Below are 25048 nucleotides of genomic sequence, written 5' to 3'. Positions count from 1 at the left end.
GGGGGGAGGAGGTGTTTCTGGAAGAGACCAGGAACCGGACAAGCTGAAAGGAAACAGGAATTTCTTTGCTTGTTGAGAGAGTAAAAGCTTAATATACGTATGTATATATATATATATATTTTCCCGTCAAAAGCAGCCGGGAGCAACCTGGCATATCTATCTTTAGAACAAACCAAAGGAGAAAGGCCCTGGACCTGGTGAACGAGGGGGCGACCTATTTACTTCTCCTTGAAGGAAGGGTTTAAGAAAAAAGTTTTGCTTATTTGTTGGGTGTTTTTGGTTTTTGTTTGGGGAAGGGAACAATCAGCAGGGTTTTTTGTTGCTGTTTTTTTGGGGGGGGGGGTTGTCAGGCAGGGATGTAACATCCATCTGAGACGAGGGTGAAGTGAAAGGTCAGCGGGAAAGGATTTCGAGAGAGGATTCCTATTAGACCCCCATGACTGGGAACTCCTGACCTCAAACTCTGTCCTTGTTCTCCATTGTGTCTGCCCTAGATGACAGAAATGAACCTGCTGGGAAGCCACGGTCTCCTAGATTAGACACAAGCCGTCCAATTCCCGGTTAGTGTTTAGCTGGGCTAGAATGGTCTAGAACTGCCCAGCCCTATTCCCTGCTCTTGACCTGAAGGAGCGGAAGTCGCTAAGCCACGGTCCACTGTGGTGCTGAGTGGGAGGGAAGCAAGCCACAGACTCTGGCCACTGGGATCAAGGCTCAGCCTGGAGGATGCTGGCTTCCTTCCTGAGAAGTCAGCATTCAGCTGTCCGCTCCCCCTTCCAGGCCTCCAGTCTGACCCCTGGATTCCTTTGCCCCCTGTTCTTGGAAGGTCTCCAACAAATAGTAGCAAATACTTGTTATAGTGCAATATTCGTTTACATGCTCTATATTCTCTACAAAAGCCAGCGAGGCCCTTGCTGTTATTCCCAGTGATAAGTTAGGGAGCTGCCTAAGCAAATCCTGAGAGCAAATAACAGGCGTTTACCCACCACCCCAATTCCCTGTTCTCCCTAGGTTGGTATGAACAAGTGAAAGCCTCTGAATGCAAAAAGGAGCATCACTCCGAGATGGAGAGGGAACAGGGCCAGTTAGAAATTGTGCAGAGTGCACTGCAAAATGAAAAGGTGGGACCCTTTGTTCCAAAACGAAGTATTTTAAGGCGGCAACAGCAGAACATTAAACCAATCACCAGGCCCCGGTCATGCAGATCGCGTGCCCATGAAGCCAGTCCTAGAGAGGAGGAAGCAATTTTTTAAGAATACGGGATGTTATTAAGCACAGATTCAAAAATACAGAGGTGGGGTTATAATCTGTAAAAATAAAAAGTTCTCAGGTTTAGTATTTGCTCTTTCCCCTGTTGAAATTCACCCCCCTCACACATCCCTTGGACAAGATGTTCCCCAGGGAAAGAGGGTGAGGTCCTGACTGTGTCAGAATGATGGACTTTCTTTACATTTTCCCCTGTTCTATCACTACTCAGAGATCCTGATGGCTTTTACTTTCCAGCGACTCTCTCTGTTCTGCATTTAATGTCATTTCCTGCCCTGACGTGCCTTCTGGATCCCCTGAGCAGGAAATACAAGAACATCCCTAGCCACAAGAACATGGGAAAGCTGTGGAAGGGACTGACCACCCATTGGCAGGGAAGTCTGCAACACCATTCTGAGGCTTAAATGCCTCGGCTTGGGAGAGGTTCACTCGCTCTTCAGGCATGCATTCTGTCTTTGGGCTGTTCTAGTTACTAGAAAGTTCTTGCCCCATTTGAAGCACATATTCCTTGGGGCACCTGGGTGGCTCAGTGGTTTAAGCATCTGATTCTAGGCCTTGGCTATGGTCATGATCTCACGGTTCTGTGAGTTTGAGCCCCACATTGAGTTCCATGCACCATGCTGACATTGTGGAGCCTGCTTGAGATTCTCTCTCTGCCTCACTCTCTCTGCCTCCTCCCCAGCTTGTTCTCTCTCCTCTCTCTCTCAAAGTAAATAAACTTTAAAAAAAAGTTAAAAATAAAGCCCACATTCCTTTCCTTAACATTTTTTTTAACATTTATTCATTTTTGAGAGACATAGACAGTGTGAGTGGGGGTGGGGGAGGGGCCATATTGCTTTCCTTAAAAAAATTTTTTTAACATTTATTCATTTTTGAGAGACAGAGACAGAATGTGAGGGAGTTGGGGGAGGGGCAGAGAGAGAGAGAGAGAGAGGGAGACAGAGCACGAGTGGGGGAGGGGCAGAGAGAGAGGGACACCCAGAATCGGAAACAAGCTCCGGGCTCTGAGCTGTCAGCACAGAGCCCGACACGGGGCTCGAACTCACCGACTGAGAGATCACAACCTGAGCCGAAGTCAGACGCTTAACTGACTGAGCCACCCAGGCATCTCTCACATTCATCTCCTTTAACCTCCACTTAGCTGTCCTTTCTGTACCCCCATATCCGGGCCAAACTAGTCTTTTCCACACCACAGAGCTTCACGTATTTGCCAACTGTTTTCACACCGCTTCTGCCTCCAGTGTCCTCTCTTCACAGAGTAACCGAAGCGCTTCTCTGAACAGTTGTGCAAATTGCATGGGTTCTGGTGCCTCCCATCCTCTGGCCATTGTCCTTTGAGCATGTGCTGGTTGTCCCTGTCTTTTCCTAGTGCTCTGGGAGTGCGGTGATCACTGCAGTGTGGAGTAGTCGACTGCCGCCTCAGTCTGCAGGCTAGCGTGGCCTTTGACTTTGTGGATTCACACTGGTCACGTTCACTACCAAACCTCCCAAATGTATTTCGTGAATAGTGTTGCCGTTGTGCGTTTAAGGTGTTATCTGCGCCCTGCAAATATCACCGAAAGCAAGCTCCATAGAAGCTGGAAGTTGGGTGCTGTGTTCGTTTCATAGGGCTGCCATGATAAAGTAGCCCAGTGTGGGTGGCTTAGCAACAGAAATTTGGTCTCTCATGATTCTGGAATCTAATAGGCCACGATCAAGCTGTCGGCAGGGTTGGTTTCTTCTGTGATGGCACTGTGACGTATTTGAGAGTTTCACATGCCTGTTAACTTGTCTTCCCTTCTGAAACTTCATGCTGATTCCTTTTTGTAAACCAGAAGGAGGTCTTGAATTGTATTCTCACTCATCTTTTTCTACCTTCCCAAAGACAAAAGGACATTATTATTGCCTTGACTTGACCGCAGTCTTCAATATCTACAGAAGTCTAAACTGTAAATAGCATTCAGACTTTTCACCATAAAATGTTTTCTCCCAATGATGAGCGTAGCTTTCATTCATAGTGAGATTTTTTTCTTCTTTCTAACGAACACACGTAAAGAAAATCTTAAGTGGATAATTAGCATTTAGCATACCTACATTTAACTCCACATATCTAATAGGCCTGCACGAAGACAGAGGGTGAGACATTTCACTTGCCATTTTTCTTCAGTTACGATTCACTCATGGGCCTTTACTTCACTATGGCATCCATGAAGTGTTCATATATCTTCAACCAATACAATACTTTTTTTTTTTTTTTTAGTTTTTTTATTTATTTTGAGAGATACGCAGAGAGAGAGAGAGAGAGAGAGAGAATCCCAAACAGGCTCCGCACTGTCAGTGCAGAGCCCAGCATGGGGCCTAACTCATGAACCGGGAGATCATGACAGGAGTCCAAATCAAGAGTTGGATGCTTTAGCCAACTGAGCCACCCACGTGCCCCATACAATACTTTTTTTTTTTTGTTTTTATTTATTTTTTTTTAATATTTAAAATTTTTTTTTTTAACGTTTATTTATTTTTGAGACAGAGAGAGACAGAGCATGAACGAGGGAGGGTCAGAGAGAGAGGGAGACACAGAATCTGAAACAGGCTCCAGGCTCTGAGCGGTCAGCACAGAGCCTGACGCAGGGCTCGAACTCACAGACTGCGAGATCATGACCTGAGCTGAAGTCGGACGCTCAACCGACTGAGCCACCCAGGCGCCCCCATACAATACTTTTAAAATTAGCTCTTGGGTGGAGGTAAGGAGCGTAAAATCAGCCCAGTAGCAGGAAGGCTTAATGGAGACTGGATGAAAATTACACCAATTTGTTTCTTCAGAGATTTTTAATTGGGCAGCAATAAGTGATGGTCGAAAAGGACTCAGGCTTTGAAAAATCTTGACTGCTATGTATCGGTATTGAAAATAGTAACGGAAGCTACCAGAGCCTCCATTACTGAAAATCCCCCCTTGTCAGGTGGTGTGGTGCCGAACAGAGAAGATGCTTAACACAGTGCCTGCTTTATAATAGAAAGCAGTTCTCTTTTCTTGAAAGAACAGGAATTTACATTAGCTGTCATTTAGTGACAAGGATAGTCTTAATTTCACCTTGCATCGACCTTGCCAGGGACGGTCAGTTGGCACAGTAACTGTCAGGCCAGGGCTACTTAGGTGGATCCCTGAGTAATGCTCTGCCGACAAACGTCCCAAATTCGTGAGTGATTTACTTTTTTAAAACACATAAATGAGAGCAGATTCAAGGTGACTCTTTCATCAGCCTATTCGTTTGTATTCCAATATGCTTTCTTGAGTGGGGGAGAAGGGGACAGAGCTGTAGGACTACGGGATATGCTAAGAATTAGGCAAAGCTTTGACCCCTCCCAAGGGCACATGGCAGGTATGTGAAAGATATGCATCTTGGTTTGCAGATGGAAAGGCTTGGAAAGGCTGCTTGGCAGAGGTGCTGAGAGGATTTCACAGGACAGGCTGCCTCCTGCAGAATGGAGGGGAAGAGGAATAACTTCCCAGAGTACCTGCCAGAAACCACAGCTCGCGGTGGCCTGGGGCCATTGCCAGCCCCTACAGGTGACAGACTTTGAAGCTGAGGGATGTTCTGCTGCAAGGTATTGAAGACCTCTTTGTCTCCACACGAATCATACTTAGAGATTGCCCTTTACGTTCGCCTCCTTAAGGAGAGAGAAGTTCTAGAATCTTTGATAAGTAACCCAACTTTCAAAATCCTAGCAAAGGCTATCGCCAGAGAAGTGTTACCTAACCCTAAAATGATTGGGAAGATTCCAGGCAGATATGCTTTAAGTATTCATGAACACCTTTGGTCAATAAACAACATCCTGAATGACAAAACACTCAAACCAACCAACAAATAAATGACAACTTCACAGGCACTCCGTATACAGCTTTTGTCCTGAAACAAACACCTTACTTTGCTGTAGCCCCCAAATGTCCCATGGGATTTTTATTCCCATTAAAGTATATATAACTACTGAGAATGAAAGGGTTTAGCATTGATGGATCAATCAAGTATTTTTACACTTCCATTGTGGGAAGGAGAAAAACCTGATACATTCACTCCGCTTAAAAAGCTTTATGTTTATATGAGAAAACTATCTGGGAGGAAAAAGACAAAGCGAATGGTGATTCTAGTTAACAACACTGTATTGTATACTTGAAAGTGGCTAAGAATGTCTATATTAAAAGTTCTCATCACAAGGGGAAAAAATGTTGTAATTATGGTAGTGAGGGATGTTAACTAAACTTACCGTGGTAATCAGTTTCACAATATATACATATATCCACAGGTTGTACACTTAACACTAATACGTTGTTATATGTCGATTACATCTCAACTTAAAAAAAATAACAGGCATAGTAGAGTGGGAAACTTAACATCAGTAAGTACAACTTGGTATAAAGTCTGTGTGTGTATATATATGAATGTGTCAGAAGAAAATTAGAGTCATAAATCTATAGCCCTTGAAAGGGTTGATCGGGGGCGCCTGGATGGCTCAGTCAGTTAAGAGTCCCATTCTTGATTTGGGCCCAGGTTGATCTCGCAGTTCATGAGTTCGAACCCCACATCGGGGTCCTTGCTGACAGTGTGGAGCCTGCTTGTGATTCTCTCTCTGCCCCTCCCCCATTCATGCTCTCTGTCTCTCAGACAGATAAACTTAAAAAAAGGAAAGGGTTAATCAGGGACATCAGGAAGAGGGTTTTTTTGCAGGAGATTTGATACTAACAATAAAAAGAAAAGAAAAGGGGGTGAGAGGGAGGATATTCTAAAGAAGAACCATGTAAATACATCTAGAAGGTTCATGATGGGGCTGGTAATTGGGACTGAGGTGTTGGGGGGAACATGTTAATGTTTGAGGAGTGAGGAATTTAGGTCAGCTGGAATGGGCAGCAGTGGACTAATACTGCTCACTACAGGTTCCTAATCAGTCTGGCATTTTCTAATTATTTCTAGAAAAAGGTTTGTCAGTGGGCAAGGTGTAGGGAAATTTGGAGGGTGAAAAAGTTGGAATCGATTGGGAAAAATAGGGAGAATTGCCAGAAGTTTCAGGGATGACCATGGATGAAATCTGTAAAACATTTGTGAAAAATCATCGTAGGACACTTCATTACTAATAAGAACAAAGGATTATTGTGTGCCAGCCTGAGGAATTTACATGCAGGGTCTCACTGAATACTTGTGAGTTGTGTTGGGTTAACCTCCCATGTCACAGATGAGGAGGTGACCGAGGTTGACAGAACCAGAAAGGGTCAGAGACACCTGGGTGGCTCAGTTGGTTAAACGTCTGGCTCTTGGTTTCAGCTCAGGTCATGGTCTCACAGTTTGTGGGTTCAAGCCCCACATCAGGCTCTGTGCACTGTTAGCACAGAGCCTGCTTGGGATTCTCTCTCTCCCTCTCTCTCTGTCCCTACCTCCCTTGTGCCTGCTCTCTCTCTCTCTCCCTTCCTCCCTCCCTCCCTCCCTCAAAGAGGAGGAAGGATTTGTACTCTGTTCTGTCTCACCTGGACAGCATTAATTACATTTTTTTTTTTAGTGAGGGAAATAATAAATATGACTTTTAGTTTGTTTGGATGTAGGTATGAGAAGCACATACGGTAGGCAGTAACTTGAATATGATATATGAAGACTGAAGAGGGGCAAATGAGAGATGAATATTGGCCATGTGAGTGTGGCAATTGTCTGTGATGACTGACGGCCTGTCCCCAGCACATGAGCCAAGAACTGTTCAGATGAAGTTACCATGATATTACGAAAAAGCAGAGATGTTTTGTGTTTACTTGCAACAGCCAAATAGTCACTCAGAGATTTGGTATTTCGGAGATGAACCATAAATACTCCTGTAAATACAGTGTGAAGAAGAAATGAGTTATATTTATATCTCAAGGTTATTTTCCAATACATGAATGAGCTAGAATAATAATTCTTGAAAAATGGAAGAGTAACGTCTTTTAGCACAATTTCCAAACTGTGTACCGTGGAACCCTAGTACAGCAGTATGTTACTAAGTGTTAAATACATACGTGAAAGTAGTTCCATAATCAAAGAAGTTTGAGAAATATGCAGTTACACAAAATTAAATATATATTTTTACTTTAGAATGTCTACCACCCTTCAAAATGCTGCTGTACAATTGGAATTTTATTGCTTTTTGAATTTTGTAGCTCTTTGTACAGCATCCCCCTCGCTCCCCTGTTTTTGTTTTTGTTTACTGCATCAACTCCTGGGACCAGTGTTGCCCCAAGCAAATTTTAGGGAACTCTGCTTTGAAGGCATTTTTTTTTGGACTTTTTTTTTTAAGATCCTTGCAGTAATGAAGGTTTATAGTGTACGTTTTTGTCAAAGTGGATGGGTTCTTTCCACTGAAAGGTGTTTCCACACATGACCTTGAAGATAGATTAATAAAAGAAGAAGGTAGAAATACTAGGCTGACAGACATTGTAAAGTAGGGCATAAGAGATGCCCCCAAAAAAAAGCATTCTGGAAGTTTAAAGTAGGAGTTAAAATGTGTGTTATATGGAGGAGACCGGATTAGAGCCTTTGAATATTTATAATACGAATGTGCGAGTATACGACCAGTGTCTTCCCAGTTTGGGGGGAGAAATAGGACAGAATCCAATTCACATCTGAGCCTGCTTCGCTTTAAATTTCCTCATGTAAAAAGAAGGAAGTATTGCTAAGTTTACAAAGATATGCCTCAGGATAAAACTTGAGTTCACTGCGCTGCCTTTAATCTTCCTGGATAGGAGCCCTTAAGAAGTGGCCAGGACCTCTCCATAGATGAGTGAAGACTTTCAGGAAAGAGAATTGAAGGAGACAGCTACTGGATTAATTTTAAGAAGCTTTTGCTGAAATTTCCCATAGAGTATACATGGAAAGTAAAGACATAAGGAGATATAGCTCTCTGGGTCAAAAAAAAAAAATCCAAATTCTCATACTTTTTCTCTGTTAGTCTTTATTGAAAAATTCATTTACTGCTAATGGTGTCAAGAGGCCCCGTCAGCCCTCATTGTACCAAAAAGAAAAATCATGAAAAGGTTTAGGGAGCCCAGTCTGGAAAGGAATGTTGTCATTTCTGTTTTCCAACTATCTTGTAAAAATTGATTCTGTTATCTAAACTTCACAGAGCCAAGGGTCCAGATAACCACCTTGTTCTGGTGAGTCTGTGAAGCCTGGTAAGAGATACTGACTAAATAAAAAGGGGAGGGGTGCCTGGGTGGCTCGGTCGGTTAAGCGTCCGACTTCGGCTCAGGTCATGATCTCGCGGTCCGTGAGTTCCAGCCCCGCGTCGGGCTCTGGGCTGATGGCTCAGAGCCTGGAGCCTGTTTCAGATTCTGTGTCTCCCTCTCTCTCTGCCCCTCCCCTGTTCATGCTCTGTCTCTCTCTGTCTCAAAAATAAATAAATGTTAAAAAAAATTTTTTTTTAAATAAAAAAATGAGAAAGGGGAACAAGGCAGGTCAGTTCCTTTCACAGAGGAAGAATAAAATGAGATGGAAATAAACAGAGGAAACGGTGAAGACACGAGTCTTGGTTTTCAGATGATTCTAGAGCCCTGGCCTCAACCCTGACCTAAATCTTAGAAAATGTCAAGTTTTTAGTACTAATTTTGGCCTAAGGAAGGAAGCAAGTCATAGATTTGCTTAAACTCCATTGGAGCGTTTTGGCATCACCTATCTGGGTGATACTGGGAAATACTTTTTCTTTTTTTTTACTCAGATTCTATCAACATTGTTTGGTGCTTTTCTACCCAAATGTCTAAACAAGTCCAAAAGCCGTACGCAGGTTATATCTAGAAGAAGGTAGGGGCGCCTGGGTGGCTTAGTCGGTTTTAGTGTCTGACTCTTGATGTGGGTTCAGGTCATGATCTCCAGGTTGGTGAGATCAAGCGCTTCATCAGTCTCTGTGCTGACCGTGCAGAACCTACTTGGAGTTTTCTGTCTTCCTCTGTCTCTGCCCCTTCTCTGCTTTTCCTCTCTCTCAAAATAAACTTTAAAAAAAAAAAAAAATAGAAGAATGTAGACCGATATATTAGGAACAGCTGGAGTAACTCAAGTTCTTAGTACTGTCTCATTAGTCTCTATAATTTAACACCTAGACAACATCCATGAGAGATTTTTTTCAGTCGAGACGAAGGAGCTCCAGCATGCACAGTGAGGTGCATTCGCTCCTAGGCTTACATTTTTTTGAAATCAGTCTTCAGTGATGATCACTCAATGTACGCTTTAGTCTCCATGAACCACAACAGCACAACCTTGGGCTTTATTCATCCCTTGGGATTGAGAAGCAGTTCTGTATATAAGTAGCAATTTCATCCTGATTTTTCAAGCTTGGCTCTCTCTCATCTTCCACACACTTGAAGGGAAGATGTTGGCCGGCTGGCCCTGAGGAACCTTATCTTTCATTTATCTGGGAAGGAAGAATCTGATTTACCCTGGTTTTCCTTTACTCTGAGCATGCCAGGTGCCCCCTCCCTCATCTTGTACTATCCTGTGACCGCTTCACCCATTCATCTCCAGCCCTTTTTCAGTGCCTATAAGTTGAAAAAGAACACAGAATTTTAGTGTTTAGAACTGAAGTGGACGTAGGGCTCATCCAGGCCGAGCCTTCCTCTGTTGAGGGCTTATTGGCACCCCAGAGAAGTGGGGTAACTTGCATCCGGTCCTCTGACTCCTTAGGGGCAAAGCTTGGCCCTGGTGCCCCTGACTTCTCATTCTCATTTCCTCTCGTCTGGCCATCTCGCCAGACCTGAGTCATGAAAGCAGCGAGGCACGGAGGCCAACCATAGTTTATAAAGTCATGGTATTTTTCCTCATCTAAACTTGGTTTATCTTTCTAAAAACTTGGGAGTTGCTGGGGCATCTGGGTGGCTCAGTCGGTTAAGCGTCCAACTTTTGGTTGGCTCAGGTCATGATCTCATGGTCTGTAAGTTCAAGCCCTGCATCAGGCTCTGTGCTATCAGTGCAGAGCCTGTTTGGGATCCTCTCTCTCTTCCTCTCTCCCTGACTCTCTCTCTCTCTCCCTCTCTCTCTCTCTCTCAAAAATAAATAAACTTAAAAAATAGAAAACAATAAGGACGCCTTGGTGGCTCAGTCAGTTGAGCATCCAACTTTGGTTCAGGTCATGATCTCGTGACTAGTGAGTTTGAGCCCCGCCTTGGGCTCTGTGCTGACAGCTCAGAGCCTGGAGCCTGCTTTGGATTCTGTGTCTCCCTCCCTCTCTCTGCCCCTCTCCTGCTCATGCTTTGTCTCTGTCTCTCTCTGTCTCAAAAATAAATAAACATTAAAAAAAAATAAACGTAAAAATGAAAAACAATAAAAACTTGGGAGTTGCAGCCCAACGTGGGAATCACCTGTTTGATACTCCAACGAATGGAGGTCTCTCACCTGCATTATTCTTGAGACAATTATTTGGTTTCTGCTTTCTTATTATGTTATTAGGAGCTGTCTTCAGGAAACATAAAAATTTCACTAGGATGTTTTTGTTGTTAAATCAAGCTAAAAGTTACCTTTTCTGTGAAAAAAGAGGCAAGAATATACAATGGGGAAAAGACAGTCTCTTTAACAAATGGAGCTGGGAAAACGGGAAGCTACATGCAAAAGAATGAACCTGGACCACTTTATTATACACCACCCACAAAAATAAACTCAAAATGGATTAAAGACCTAAATGTGAGACTTGAAATCGTATAAATCCTGGAAGAAAACACAGGCTATAATTGTTTTGACATTGGCAGTAGAAACATTTTTCTAGATATGTCTCCTCGGGCAAGGGAAACAAAAGCACAACTAAGCTATTGGGATTACACCCAAATAAAAAACCTTTCCACAGTGAAGGAAACCACCAACAAGATGACAAGCCACCTGAAGAACGAGAGAAGATATTTGCAGATGACATATCCAATAAGGCGTTAATATCCAAATAATTCGATTACTACAAATAATCCAATTAAAAATGGGCAGAGGACCTGAATAGGCAGTTTTTCCAAGAAGACATACAAGTGACCAACAGACACATGAAAAGATGCTCAACATCACTAATCAAGGAAATGAGCAGATCAAAACCACGATGAGATATCACCTCACACCTATCAGAATGGCCAAAATAAAAAAGACACATTAAGTGTTGGGGAGGAGGTAGAAAAAAAAGGAAGCCTCATGCACTTTGGTGGGATTCTTCAAAAAACTAAAAATAGAATACCATATGATCCAGTAATTCTACTACTGTATATTTACGTAAAGAAAATGTCAACGCTAATTCAAAAAGATAGATCCACCCTTCTATTTATTGCAGTATTTATTTGCAAAAGCCAAGATATGAAAACAACTCACGTGTCCAGCCACAGATGAGTGGATAAATATATCATCTATACCTATATATGATAGAATATGACTCAGCCATAAAAAAGGATGAGATCTTGCCATTTGTGACAACAGGGATGGCCTTAGGGGGCATAATGCTAAGTGAAGCAAATCAGAGAAAGTCAAATACCATATGATTTCACTCCTGTGTGGAATTTAAGAAACAAAACAAAGAAAAGAGACAAACAAAAAAAACCAGACTCTTAAATACAGACAACAAATTGATGGTTGCCAGAGGGGAGGTGGGTAGGGGATGGATGAAAAAGGTAAAGGGGATTAAGAGTACATTTATCGTGATGAGCACTGAGAAATGTATACAAATGTTGAATCATTATGTTATACGCCTGAAACCAGTAGAAGGCCGCATATTAATTATACGTAAATAATAAATTAATTAATTACAATTTACCTTCTCTTTACTTCCAGTTTTTAGTCCCAATTTCTGCCACGTGGAGTAAAGCTAAATGCAAAGAGTGACTCCACTTTCATCCACAGGACACCCCTTCAGAAGTTTTAAAACACTTCTCCAGCATTCCCTTGGGTGCCTCTTCTCTTCCCACACCTAAATATCTGATTTTCTGAACTGTGGCCTATAGGCTTTGGTTACCAGATCCCCTTAGTGGCCAGTGATTACAGTACTGGACAGCGCCAGCCTAGAACATTCTTAGTATCGCAGAAAGTTCTGTTGGACAGCCTGAGCTATAGTAATGGGGAAAGGCAGAATACATACGGAGGAGGCTAGATGCAGTGGAGGGATCTTGTGGAAGGTTGTTAGTAATTCTTCCATGTTTTCGCCTAACTAGGCAGCAAGGTCATGGGCTGAGAGTGAGGATGGGGGAAAAGGATATTTCTCTAGCAGATAAAAGTGCACGGACAAGGGAAACATTGTAGGAGTGCTGGACAGCTTTAAATCCACGTTAGGGTAGGCTACGGAGACTAGTCAGCATGCTGTGTGTTTTTCTCCAGCCATGTTCACCAGTACAGACGTGGGGTTGGAGTAGATGGGAGGTTGACACTGGTTTAATGGGTAGTTCTCAATCCCAGCTGCGCATTAGAACCACTTGGGTGAGCTATTAAAACATTCAGAAGCTTTATCCCCATGGCAAAGGTTCTGATTGAACATTCTGAAAATGAGTCCTGGGCATTGATTCATTTAAAATCCCCAACATGATTCTAATGCACAGATGTGTTTTAGAACCACTGAATTAGAGTAAGAAGGGGAAGGAAATGTGCAAAGAAGAGGCGAGGGATAGGGGGATTTGGCTAACAGGCTAACGATGGGCCGTTGGTTCCACAAGGCACAATGAAAGAGATTCAGGATTTGTGGAGGGTGTTTGGATTGGGGGATATTCAAGGCTGATGAAGGGTGAGGGATGTGCTAGGAATCTAGGGCTTTTTGGGTGACTAATACAAACCAGGAAAAGAACACAATGAAATTTGCCATGCTGGCCTAAATTTGTGCAGGCAGTAGAAATATAATGCAAACTACATAGAGAAATACAAACTTTTCTGTAGCCATATTAAAAAGAAAAAGGAACAAGTGAACTTAATTTTAGTAACATATTTTCTGTTACTTAATATATGTGAAATATTATCATTTCAACATGTAATCAGTATAAAAAATATTTAAGTTTTTTTTTGTGTGGGTACAAGTGAGCTGGGGAGACGCAGAGAGAGAGAGAGAGAGAGAGAGCGCGAATGCCAAGCAGGCTCCATTCTGTCAGCACAGAGCCCGACACAGGACTCAATACCATGAACTGCGAGATCATGACCTGAGTGAAATCAAGAGTCAGATGCTTAACTGACTGAGCGCCCCAGGCACCCCCCCCCGTATAAAAATTATTAATGAGATATTTGACATCCTTTTTTACACTTTGTCTTCGAAGTTTGTTGTGGATATTATGCTCACAGCACATCTCAATTCAGAGCACACACATTTCAAGTGCTCACTGGCCACATGTAGCTGGTGGGCACCATAGTGGACAGTATGGGTCCAAGTGGTCATGATGAGGATGTAAATGTTGCACGATTTCTATAGGACATTTTTTCCAGAATACAAACATACTGTAATACTGTAATATATTCAATCTTTTATGTGTATATATGTGTGTATATACATATATATATACACACATATATACACGACTTATCCTTTGTTAACTTGACATATAGAACATAACCAATTAAAAATTATTTTGATAACATTGCGTTACTACCCACTCTACCGAAATCATTTTAAAGTCATACTTAACGTGCAATATTCTTTGCAGTCACTCTGAATTTGCTATGCTTGCCTTGGACATCTTTATGTAAGTTCATGAGGACAAAGCTACTAAGTACCCATCAGTTATAATATTTTTATTAGGACTGTCCAGCCAGGTATGGCTATATCCAATTAGGTTCTTATCTAATCCAATATAGCTTGTCCATAAAAGTGTCACGAGAGTCTTAGTCATACGCTCTGTTAAAGTCCAAAAGTGCCATGCCAGCCACACTTATCTAATAAAGGTTAATCTGGCAGGCATTTCCCAGTAAGTCTGTGCCAGCTGAAGCTTCCAGAGATCCCTGCTTCCTCTTCTGTGTGTCCTTACGCCAGCCTTTTAATCTTTTGGTCTGCATGCTTACTCTCATTTATGTGGAGGGAGTCTTTTCTTATTTTCTGATAGTTGAAGTTACTGACTTCAGAGGAGAAAGGAAAACAGGAAAATGAACAACCACCCGCCGTTTGATGGTAGCAAATCTGGGTTTGATTTATTGGACCTGAGTTTAGTATTCTAAAATATTACAAGCAAGAAGGAGTTTGCATTTCATGAAGGACCACATGACAAGAGACTGGCCAATGTGCTTTCAAAATGGCCAAAGGGGGGTGGATGGAGGATGATGTCTAGATAAAAGTGCACCAAGGAAGAGGAGAAAGGAGCGTGAGAAGTAGAAAAACAGCACCCTCAGACATCCTCACGTAAAAATAACAGGACGTAGATTAACGAGTCAAACTTCAGTGGTGCCTCTGATGTCTACATGCCACAGTTGATGGTGTAAGACATAAAAGCAATCTGATATTTTATTTACTTATGTTTCATGGATAATATTTTTATTACATTAGCTGAATCAAATACATTGGCACATTGTCAGCTGGTCTGTCACTGGGACATCGGCTGCCCGGATTGCTTTAACCACCTCTTGGTGTCTCAGCGAAGAATGCCTGTCTCCACCACAGGTACTTGCTGCGGCTGAGATCGCCTTGGGCACACTGACACTCTTGGTTGCTCAGTGAGGCTGTCCTTCTGTGTTTGACTTGGATTTCCACCTCTGGTACGTGCTGATCTGTAGTCTGTCTCAGGTGTCAGTGGTCCCTGGTGCCCTCCATTGTGCTGCTGGCCACTCCTCAGAACAGACCGTCGGGCACCTCTGGCGACCACTCCGCTCCCGCAGTCTGACGTTTTTACACAGGAAAGTTCATGTGGCTTTAAGATGCACCGAGTCCTGCTGGAATAGGACTGACGACTAGCATTAGGAGCAAAAGCATAGCTCTTTTACAAAAGAAACTGACTTGAGAGTATGCTATTGCTTGCTCAGCTAGAACAAGATTTAAAGGCTCTCTCACCAAGCAGACAGGTTGAGTAGGCACAGACCCAGGAGAACTCTTTGTCATTGTCCAGGCCATTAGGGCAGGATTTTAAACCAGAATCCTCATATCACTGTTCCACTCTGGAACACCAATCAGGTTATTTGTCTTCATCAGCCGTTCCATACTCTCCTTCTTTATTACCTCTCTTGGGCTAGTTTTATTTCTGTTCCATTCTAGACTTTGAGGACACGAATTGTAAATAGAGCACAGATACTGCGAATCACACACATCTTCAACCCGGGTCTGTCAGTTCCCACGTAGTGGTACCAGGCAATTAGCGAGGCTTGGTCTCACATCTTCCTCTGTGAAATGAAGTAATGCAGCCTACCTCCTGGGGTTGTTATGAGGCTTAGTGATGACAGATGCCGAGTGCCGGGCACACGATGGGCATTCAATAAATGGTGCTTTGGTATTGAAACTGTGGATGTGGCACAGACAAGGACTTATCTGGTTCAGCTGGTTATCATACACGCACACACACACACACACACTCACACACACACGAAAGAAGAGTTCATGATGTGATAGTTGGCTAAAAACAGGCTGAGTGTTAGTGAGCTGTGGTTGGGGCCTTGGAAATGTGCAAGGTAGAAATGAGGGTAAGAGACTGGGACATCTTTAGCAAATACCTGAAATGAATCTTGTTAACATGCTGGGAGGATTCTGATGGCAGCCTATAGTCTGAGATGTTTTCAACCTCTCTCTCTCTTCTCGCTCTCTTTTTCTTTGTCACTTTTTAACAGCTTCATTGAGGCATAATTTAAACACAATACAATTTACAACTTAAAGTGTACACTTTAGGGGCACCTGAGTGGCTTAGTCTGTTGAGTGTCCAACTCTTGCTTTCAGCTCAGGTCATGATCCCAGGGTTGTGGGATCAAGTCCCGCATAAGGCTCTGTGTTGCCTGCTTAAGATTCTCTCTCCCTCTCTCCCTCTACTCCTCTCTCCTGCTTGTATACACACACTCTCTCTGTCTCTAAAAATGATTAAAAAATTAAAATTCACTTTAATGGTTATTAGTATATCACAGATATGTGCAATCATTGCCCCAATTTTAGTACATTTTCGTCATCTCTAAAAAAAAAAAAAAAACAACGCTCACTTCTCTCTGTCTCCCTGTCTCTCTGCCCCTCCCTCACTCACAGTCTCTCTCTCTCAAAAATAAATAAATAACCTTAAAAAGCCCTCATATCCTTGGGGTGCCTGCATGGCTCCATCGGTTGGCTGTCCAACTTCAGCTCAGGTTATGATCTTGCAGTTCATGAGTTTGAGCCCCGCGTCGGGCTCTGTGCTGACAGCTCAGAGCCTGGAGCCTGCTTCAGATTCTGTGTCTCCTTCTCTCTCTGCCCCTCCCCTGCTCACACTCTGTCTCTGTCTCTCTCAAAAATAAATAAATGTTAAAAAATTTTTTTTAAAAAGCCCTCATATTCTTTACCTATCACCTTCCACCCCTACCAGCCACAAGCAGCTGCTAACCTACACTCTATCTTTGTAGATTTCCCTGTTCTGGACATCTCATGTGAATGGCATCATGTAATATGTGGTCTTTTGTAACTGGCTTCTTTCACTTAGCATAATGTTTTCAAGGTTCATCCATGCGGTGGAATGTTCCAGTACTTCATTCCTTTTTATGGCCAAATAATTCTATTGTATAGATTCCTACATCTTGTTTATCCATTTGTCAGTTGGTGGACATTTGGGTTGTCTTCTCCCCTTTTGTCGTTATGAATAATGCTGCAATATCATTTGTGTACCAGTTTTTGTGTGGATGTATGTTTTTATTTCTGTTGCATCTATATCTCAGGGTGGAATTGCTGGATTGCAGCCTTCTTTTGTGCTCCTATCCTTGGAACGGGAAAGAGTTAGTCATTCTACTCTTATCTCCCTAAAATACTTCCCTGTGAGCAACTTTTGCTTATCAAGTAATGTTCCTGCTCCTCAGCAGCTTTGGTGGGCACTTTGGGTTCCAGGCTCTTCAGGATCTAGACAGAACCTGACAGTAGGGTAACTACTTTTTTCTGCAGCAAACATAATTGTAGACTCCATTATACAGGAAAGCAAAAATAGCACTTAACCTGCATCTTTCTTGGTTATTTAAGAAATAAGAAATAAACTGCCATCATTTCTCAGCTCCTATTATAAATACCTCTATAACCTCTCATACAAGCTTCTTTTTTTATTTTTTTAAAAGTTTATTTATTTAAAAACTGAGAACAAACTGAGGGTTGATGGGGGTGGGAGGGAGAGGAGGGTGGGTGATGGGTATCGAGGAGGGCACCTTTTGGGATGAGCACTGGGTGTTGTATGGAAACCAATTTGACAATAAATTTCATATATTGAAAAAAATAATAAAAAATAAAAAATAGCATCTCAAAAAAAAAGGTTATTTTTTTATTTTGAGAAAGAGAGAGAGAGAGAGACAGACAGACAGACAGACAGAGGGTTGGGCAGGAAGGAAGGGAGAGAGAGAATCCCAGGTAGGTTCCTCATTGTCAGCATAGAGCCCAGTGTGGGGCTTGAATTCACAAATTGTGAGATCATGACCTGAGCTGAAACAGAGTCAGATACTTAACCAACTGAGCCACGCAGGCGCCCCTCTCATAGAAGCTTCTTTCACTGCTTATTCATGCACTCATATTTGTATTCATTATTGTGCTCATTCATTCACTCAATACAAATTTATTAAACACCTACCTTCTGTCAGTCACTGGACTAGACTTGATGGATATAAAGATATTTAAGACATGCACTTCTTATTGGAGAGAAATACACATAAATAGGTTGTTATAATACAATATGGTACTGGTGAAATGTCCGTAATCCATCTTGGGGTTACTGCAGAAGGCTTACTGAGATATAGAGATGTAGAACATGGATATAGAGATAGTTTAGGGAACTTTCCAGGAAGAGAAATTGGTGTAAACAGATGCAGAAGAAAGAAATATGGTACGAATAATTCGGTATTGCTGGATTATAGCGTGCTTCTGGGACAAAGAATCTTCAGAGGGAAAATATAATTGCTTAATGTGTGGCCTGCCGGTAGGAATTAATCATTAAGAGAACAAAGATTATGCAGTGATTTACAACTCCCCACTGAATAGCTGTGTGATATCAGACAAGCCATTAACCTCTCTGTGCCTCATTTGTTATCAAATGTTGAGTGGGAAATACACTTTATGGATATCTCCTTTCTAAAGTGACCCATGAATTGCTAAAACAAAATTAAAGTCCTAATGAACTTTCTAATATTGTCCCAAATATAGCCAAGGCTTGGACAGATAAAACTATATAGAATGGAGGAGATATGTCATAGATTGGATTCCAGATTAAACAGATTGAAGTAAAGGACTCTGAAATAAGGAAGCAGATGAATTTGGAACCTGGCTTGGTGCCCCACTGATGCCAACTGCCTACAGAAGAAAATTTCCAAACCCCAATTTCAAGTCTGCTCTTATCCTTCTCCAGCTCCACCCTTCATGAGTCATGAAAAGGACACACCTTTTATCTGACTTCAAATCCTCCCCTAATAGTTGTTTTGGAACACTTGAGGCATCTCGGCAGATTGTGGATTGTAGATCATTGTAAGCTATGTAGCTATCCCATAGTATTCAGTACTCATTTCTTCATAGATAAAGTGGTGGCTACCTTCTCCTGTAAAATTTGGATATTTCTATGTCTTTAAGATCATACAGGAGGAGCGCACCTGGGTAGCTCAGTTGGTTAAGTGTCCAACTTCAGCTCAGGTCATGATCTCACAGTTCTTGAGTTCCAGTCCTGTGTCGGGCTCTCTGCTATCAGCACAGAGCCAGCTTCAGATCCTCTGTCCCCCTCGCTCTCTGCCCCTCCCCTGCTGGTTCTCTCCCCCCACCCTTTCTCATTTATTTCTCTAAATAAATAAATGGCAAACTTAAAAAAAAAAGATATAGGAAACTCTGTAAGGACTGCATCACATTTTATTCTTAGATGTATGCTAGCAGTGGTCATTTAGTTCCTCTCTCCCTTTTCGAAACCTATACAGCTTTATTTTTTTATCTTCATTTACTGTCTCTAGCTCAGCACCTCCATACACAAGCAAAGAGAATAGAAAGAGCCACAGCAGCTCTTTAAGTTTGACATGTGCCTACCTCCAGAGCCTCTGCTTTTATCCATCACCCCATATTGATAAAGCTATAAGGAAGACCAGGAGTAGCTTTGATGCCCAAACAGAACTGTCCCCAAATAATGGGCTCAGTCGTAAGTGTACATAAGCACAAGAGGGAAAGATTTCTGATTCTTCCATCCACTTGATCCGTCTGAGAGGTTGTCTTCCTTCTTTAATAGTTATCTCCATGAAAGAGGAACAAATACTGAATGGCATGGAACATGATGGAACCTGCAAGACACTAAATGTAAAGGGCATAGAAAGAACAAATTAAAGGTACACTATGACATTGGAGGAAAGGTTTAATTAAGTAACTAATACCTATGTTCTCAAGTTGCTCTAGGATCACTTAGTAGTACACTCTCCTTTAGTACTTCTTCAGAAGAGCCATTGCTGACGTGGGTGCATTGTGATTAATAAAGGGAGACCTTCCCCTGGTGAAAGTGAAATTTCCATCATTGCTGGTAAAGCTGCTATTCACTTTCGAGTCACAGAATTACCACCATTTGTGACCTCAAAATTTTAAAGTTGCATAATCTGAAATTTCCATGGTGGCTGTTGTTCATGGAATGTGATTTCCAGAACTGAACGCCTAGGATAAGGCTGTTTGGAATTTAAGGTTTTAGTACAGGCACCACTTACGCATTTTATTTTCATCTGCTTCATCAGTCTTTAGTTGTCCAGTGGTGGGTTACCAAGTTACTTCAGTTTTATTATTTTACAGAAAATGTTTTACATATGGAAAACATGATTTATATGTATATTACCAAGACAATGAAAGTAGACCATCAATCCATAGGAAGTTCTATTTTCTTTTGGGAAATTAAATATCAGAAGGAAACCCACTGGGAGGCCTCCCTCCGTTCCCTCTGCCCTGCTGTTGTGTGAGCTGTTAATGGCTACAGCTGCCCAACTTGCCCATTTGCCTCAGGGTGGGACAATTTTTGTGTGTTACTCTTGTTTCCAAACTCCTGGTGGGATCAAGCTGAGCCTAGACTTCAGCTGTAACTACATCTTTGCTTTGCTTCATTCCCACCTTATCCTGCTTCCTTCACATCTTTACAAGTTTCTTCTGAAACACTCCCTCCATAAATCACTTGTGTAAAGATCTTTATCTCGGACCCACCTCAGGAAACCCCATCTGAGACTCTATGTGAAAACACTCATTAGTTTCAAATGAGGGTAAATATGAAAAAAAATTAAAATAAAACAAAGCAATAGAAACCATTTTTGGAAAAAGGAACTTTACAAAGTATTAAAGGATATCCATCTAAATTTATAAAAATATGCATAGATGTTTGGAAAGTTTGACATATAGTGACAGAGTAATGTGAATATTATATCCAATGATTGACATTCAAGTAATTGAAGCACAGAAAGCCAAAAGTTGTCCATAGATGACTCCCATCAAGAACAAGTGTGTACATCTATGAACTTACATTTAATGATCATGACCCTGTCAGCTACATCCTGTTTGACATTTACAGAAAGAAGTGTAATAATGGATTGATGAATTCATTAGCATTATGAATCATGTAAAAACAGAATCTTTAATGCACTTTATTAAGTGTTGACTGTTGGTTTGGAGAGGACAAAGATTACAGAAGTTTTAAATTGTGTTCTCAAAGGGCAATGAAATTGGAACAATCATATTTTACCCTAAATGATCAAGGGATAAAACTCACATCTGTCTGTAATATTGTCATCTCTCTGGACTCCCATCTGTCCAGAGGAGTTTATGTAAGTCCAGAAAAGCACAAAACTCGGGAATGAGCAGAAGGGGAAATGCCAGTTGCTGAGTCAGACACTGGATGAGAAGTTCTGTCCTGATTTTTCTAAAGAAAAAGACAACAGATTTGAGCTTGAGGCTCATTCATTTATTTATTCAACCCATATTTAAGGAGCACCTCTTCTGTTCTGGGGTCCCATGCTTGTTGCTGTGGTTATAGACATGAAAAGGCAGAAATGAGCTCCCAAGCCAAATTTGCTGCTGTAATCATGCCTGGTCTGACTTCCATCCTTTTTGCAAATGATTTCTGGAATTTATAGGCTCTGTCTACATTTTTGTGGTTTCCTAGGGCTTTCAAATATTTAACAATGTCTAAGCCTTTCCTGATTGCCTTAAACTCCTCTGTTAATTTATATTCCAGAATTGTCACAGGGAAAATTGGATCTATTGCCTTTACCCCTCCCCTAAATAATCCTGCAGTTATGATGATTTAATGTATGAGTATTTGTCTTTAAATAGTATGTGTCTTAATTGTTTTTTCCTGAAAAAATGAAAATGCTGCTTATATCGTTGGGAGTTTGATGCTAAAGGTTAGCATCCATGCTGTAAAGTTCTTCAAGACTTTGGACACAAGAACTCCCATGTTTAAGAGATTAGTCAGTCCATCCTGTATCATGCATTAGATTTTGATGTCTTGATTTATTTATTCTATTCAGTCCTTAACCCATCTATAGTTCAGTAATCATAGCAACTAGTATTTGTGAATATCTTTCATGACATCTGATTTGTCACAACTTTGAGGATTTTATCTTAGTAAGTTCAATGTTTTAATAGTGTGTGAGTTTTGCTGAGTACAGCATTTGGAATTCTGAATAAGTAGCTGAAAGTTAACCTCCTATAGAACAGGGGTTTGGTCCAGTGTGCTAATATAGCTTGTTACATTTTGGTGAATATTTTGACCACATTTTGAGATAAATCGATGGGAATAAATTTCTCAGGTAGTTTAAAGAAAATTATTTATGATGGTTCTTTCATCTGTTAATGGACGAGTGTTATTTTTCTCTTAATGATATAAGGATTTTTATCTTAATTTTTAAATAGAAGTATGTAAATGAAATTTGGACTTGGGGAACCACTTTGAATTTCCATTAAGTGTCTTTCTTTTTATAAAACCACACTGTCTGAGAATAAATCTTACACTGCTGTGCCTTATATTAGTGTATAAACAAATTCTTTATATAAATTATCTTCATCATTAGACTCTTACCAGTGTGCTTGTGCCTGTGTCAACTTAATGCTCATGAGTATGCCTCCTACTCAGATCTATGGGCTGTTGGATTTTTAAAAATCCATTTGGATCAAGTAGACTCTCTACAGAAGAGTAGATACCTAATTGAAAAGAAAAGCAATATTTTATCTGATGTGACCAAGAATTCTTTTTTTTTTCAATATTCAATCTCAGAAAATTAACTAATGAGGAATAATTATATTACTTATCAACCTTCTATTCATTTTACCACATTGTTAAAGCTTATATTCTGCAAATAATTCGCAAAATGAAACAATGGGCATAAATTACATACCTTAAGAAACATTCAGAATTCAAATAGTTATAACCTGATTCATAGTTCATTTGTTAATTTCTTTTTTTTAATGTTCGTTTATTTGAGAGAGAGAGAGAGAGAGAGAGAGAGAGAGAGCGCACAAGCAGAGGAGGGGCAGGGAGAGAAGGGAACAGAGGATCTGAAGTGGGCTCCATGCTGACAGCAGAGACCCCGAAGCTGAGCTCAAATCTGCAAACCATGAGATCACAACCTGAGCCGAAGTCAGATGCTTAACTAACTGAGCCACCCAGGTGCCCCTCATTTGTTAATTTCTAAGAAAATTAATTTCAAAGTAAATAATTTCTAAGAAAAGCCTTAATAAACAAAATAATTTAATCTTGAAGTAGCAAAAGTATGTTACATTTTATAGATTCCATTTACTGCTTCCTCGGTCCATACATTTCTACTATTGTTTACTGATTCATTGGTATCCTCTAAATAGCTTGAATTTTTAATATGATTCATATTACTCGGGTTGGTCCTCAGGTGTGCATATCAGAAGACAAACACAGAAATAGCCAAAAATTAGCAAGCTTTTTATCACTCCCAATGAAAAATATATCTTCTTAGCAGGTACAAAGAATTTTGGACCCCCAAATCCATTTGGAAGCAAGCTGTCAACATCATACCCCATGACTCCAGAATACCTCCATAGCCAACAAAGACACTTTACCAGAGAACCATCAAAATCAGGAAATTAACATTGCTATATTACTATCATCCATTCCTCCATCCCATTCAGGTTTCCCCAGTTATTTCAATAACGCCCATCTTAGTAGAAAGATCCAGTTTAGAATAATGCACGTATTTAACTGCGCTGTCTCTTTAGACTCTGTAGGTTTAAGAAAGTCTTCAGTCTCCTTAAATCTCATAAATTGGACACCTTTAAAGCCTAAGGACCAGTTATTTTGTGGAATGTCCTTCAATTTGGATATGTCTAGTTTTGCCTTGTGATTAAATTAATACATCTTTGGCAAGAATATTATAAAAGTGATGCTGCTTTCTGTTCATCGCATCTTGGCAGAGGTGCAGGATTTCGAGCTGTCCAATTACTGTTGATGTGCACTTTGATAACTAGGTTAAAGTGGTTTCTGCAGGTTTATTCACAGTACAGTTACTCACTCTTTGTAGCTAGTAAGTATTTCATGGGGAGGTACTTTAAAACAGTGTAAGCATTTCATTCCTCTTCAGATTTTGAGTTATTCACTTATTTGTTTATGTTTTTATAGACTCATGGTCTGCTGTTTTATTTAATGGACTAAAATCTACTACTATATTTCTTTTGATGCTAAAATTGTTGTCGGAGCCACTTTGATCGTTTCTATATTCTTTTGATGTGTCTCCATTATTCTTTGAGCATTTCTTTACTTTCCAGCATAATAAAACATTCTAGTCTCATCTTATACTTTTCCTGTCCCATCCTAGTATTCGTCATTTTTCTAAGGAATCTTGTTCCTTCTAGTGAGAATATTTAGAAGCCAAGGTTTGGATGGTAAATGTGCTCATTGCTATTGGGGCATCACTTCTTCCAGACTATCTCAGAGGGTAAAACTAAAGAGTATATGAAAGTAAACATATGTGCACAGATATATTTGTTTCTTTTTAATTTTTTTTAATTTTTAGTTTTATTAAAAAAATTTGTGTGTGTGTTTATTTTTGAGAGAGAGAGAGAGAGACAGTGTGAGTGGGGAGGGGCAGAGAGAGAGGGAGACACAGAATCCAAAGCAGGCTCCAGGTTCTGGACTGTCAGCACAGAGCCTGATGTGGGGCTCAAACTCAAGAACTATGAGATCATGACCTGAGCCAAAGTCGGACACTTAACGGACTCAGCCACCCAGGTGCCCCCATTTTTTTTTTAAGAGAGAAAGAGAGTGTGTGTGTGCATGCACAAGCAGGAGAGGGGTGAGGGGCAGAGAGAGAGGGAGACAGAGGATCCAAAGCAGGCTCTGTGCTGACAGCAGAGAGCCCAACGCCGAGCCCTGTGTGGGGCTTGAACTCATGAGCCGTGAGATCATGACCAGAGCCATTAGAGGCTTAACTGACTGAGCCACTCAGATGCCCCAATTTCTTACTTTATCTAGCAGATAGATTGAAATCCGTAAGTTCAGGGGCGCCTGGGTGGCGCAGTCGGTTAAGCGTCCGACTTCAGCCAGGTCACGATCTCGCGGTCCGTGAGTTCGAGCCCCGCGTCAGGCTCTGGGCTGATGGCTCAGAGCCTGGAGCCTGTTTCCGGTTCTGTGTCTCCCTCTCTCTCTGACCCTCCCCCGTTCATGCTCTGTCTCTCTCTGTCCCAAAAATAAATAAAAAACGTTGAAAAAAAATTAAAAAAAAAAAAA

General features: G+C 41.2%; 1 long non-coding RNA gene and 1 pseudogene across 4 annotated transcripts in view; one reads left to right on the top strand and one right to left on the bottom strand.

The window, feature by feature from the left end:
- Nucleotides 1-4591: 4591 nt before the first annotated feature.
- The window catches only part of LOC125921730 (uncharacterized), a 284908-nt gene continuing 264451 nt past the window's right edge, over nucleotides 4592-25048 (top strand). For 3 of the 4 annotated variants that reach the window (XR_007457472.1, XR_007457471.1, XR_007457470.1), the window contains exon 1: nucleotides 4592-4845. This is a non-coding gene — a long non-coding RNA (uncharacterized LOC125921730). The remainder of the gene's footprint in view (nucleotides 4846-25048) is intronic. The other variant, XR_007457473.1, reaches the window with a different exon arrangement.
- Nucleotides 14651-14976, bottom strand: LOC125921729 (SNRPN upstream reading frame protein-like; annotated as a pseudogene).

The sequence above is a fragment of the Panthera uncia genome, chromosome C2, assembly GCF_023721935.1.
Source record: "Panthera uncia isolate 11264 chromosome C2, Puncia_PCG_1.0, whole genome shotgun sequence".
In the NCBI taxonomy this organism is placed as follows: Eukaryota; Metazoa; Chordata; class Mammalia; order Carnivora; family Felidae; genus Panthera; species Panthera uncia.
The sequence above is the reverse complement of the archived record's forward strand: the minus strand, read 5'-3'. Positions and strand labels throughout refer to the sequence as shown.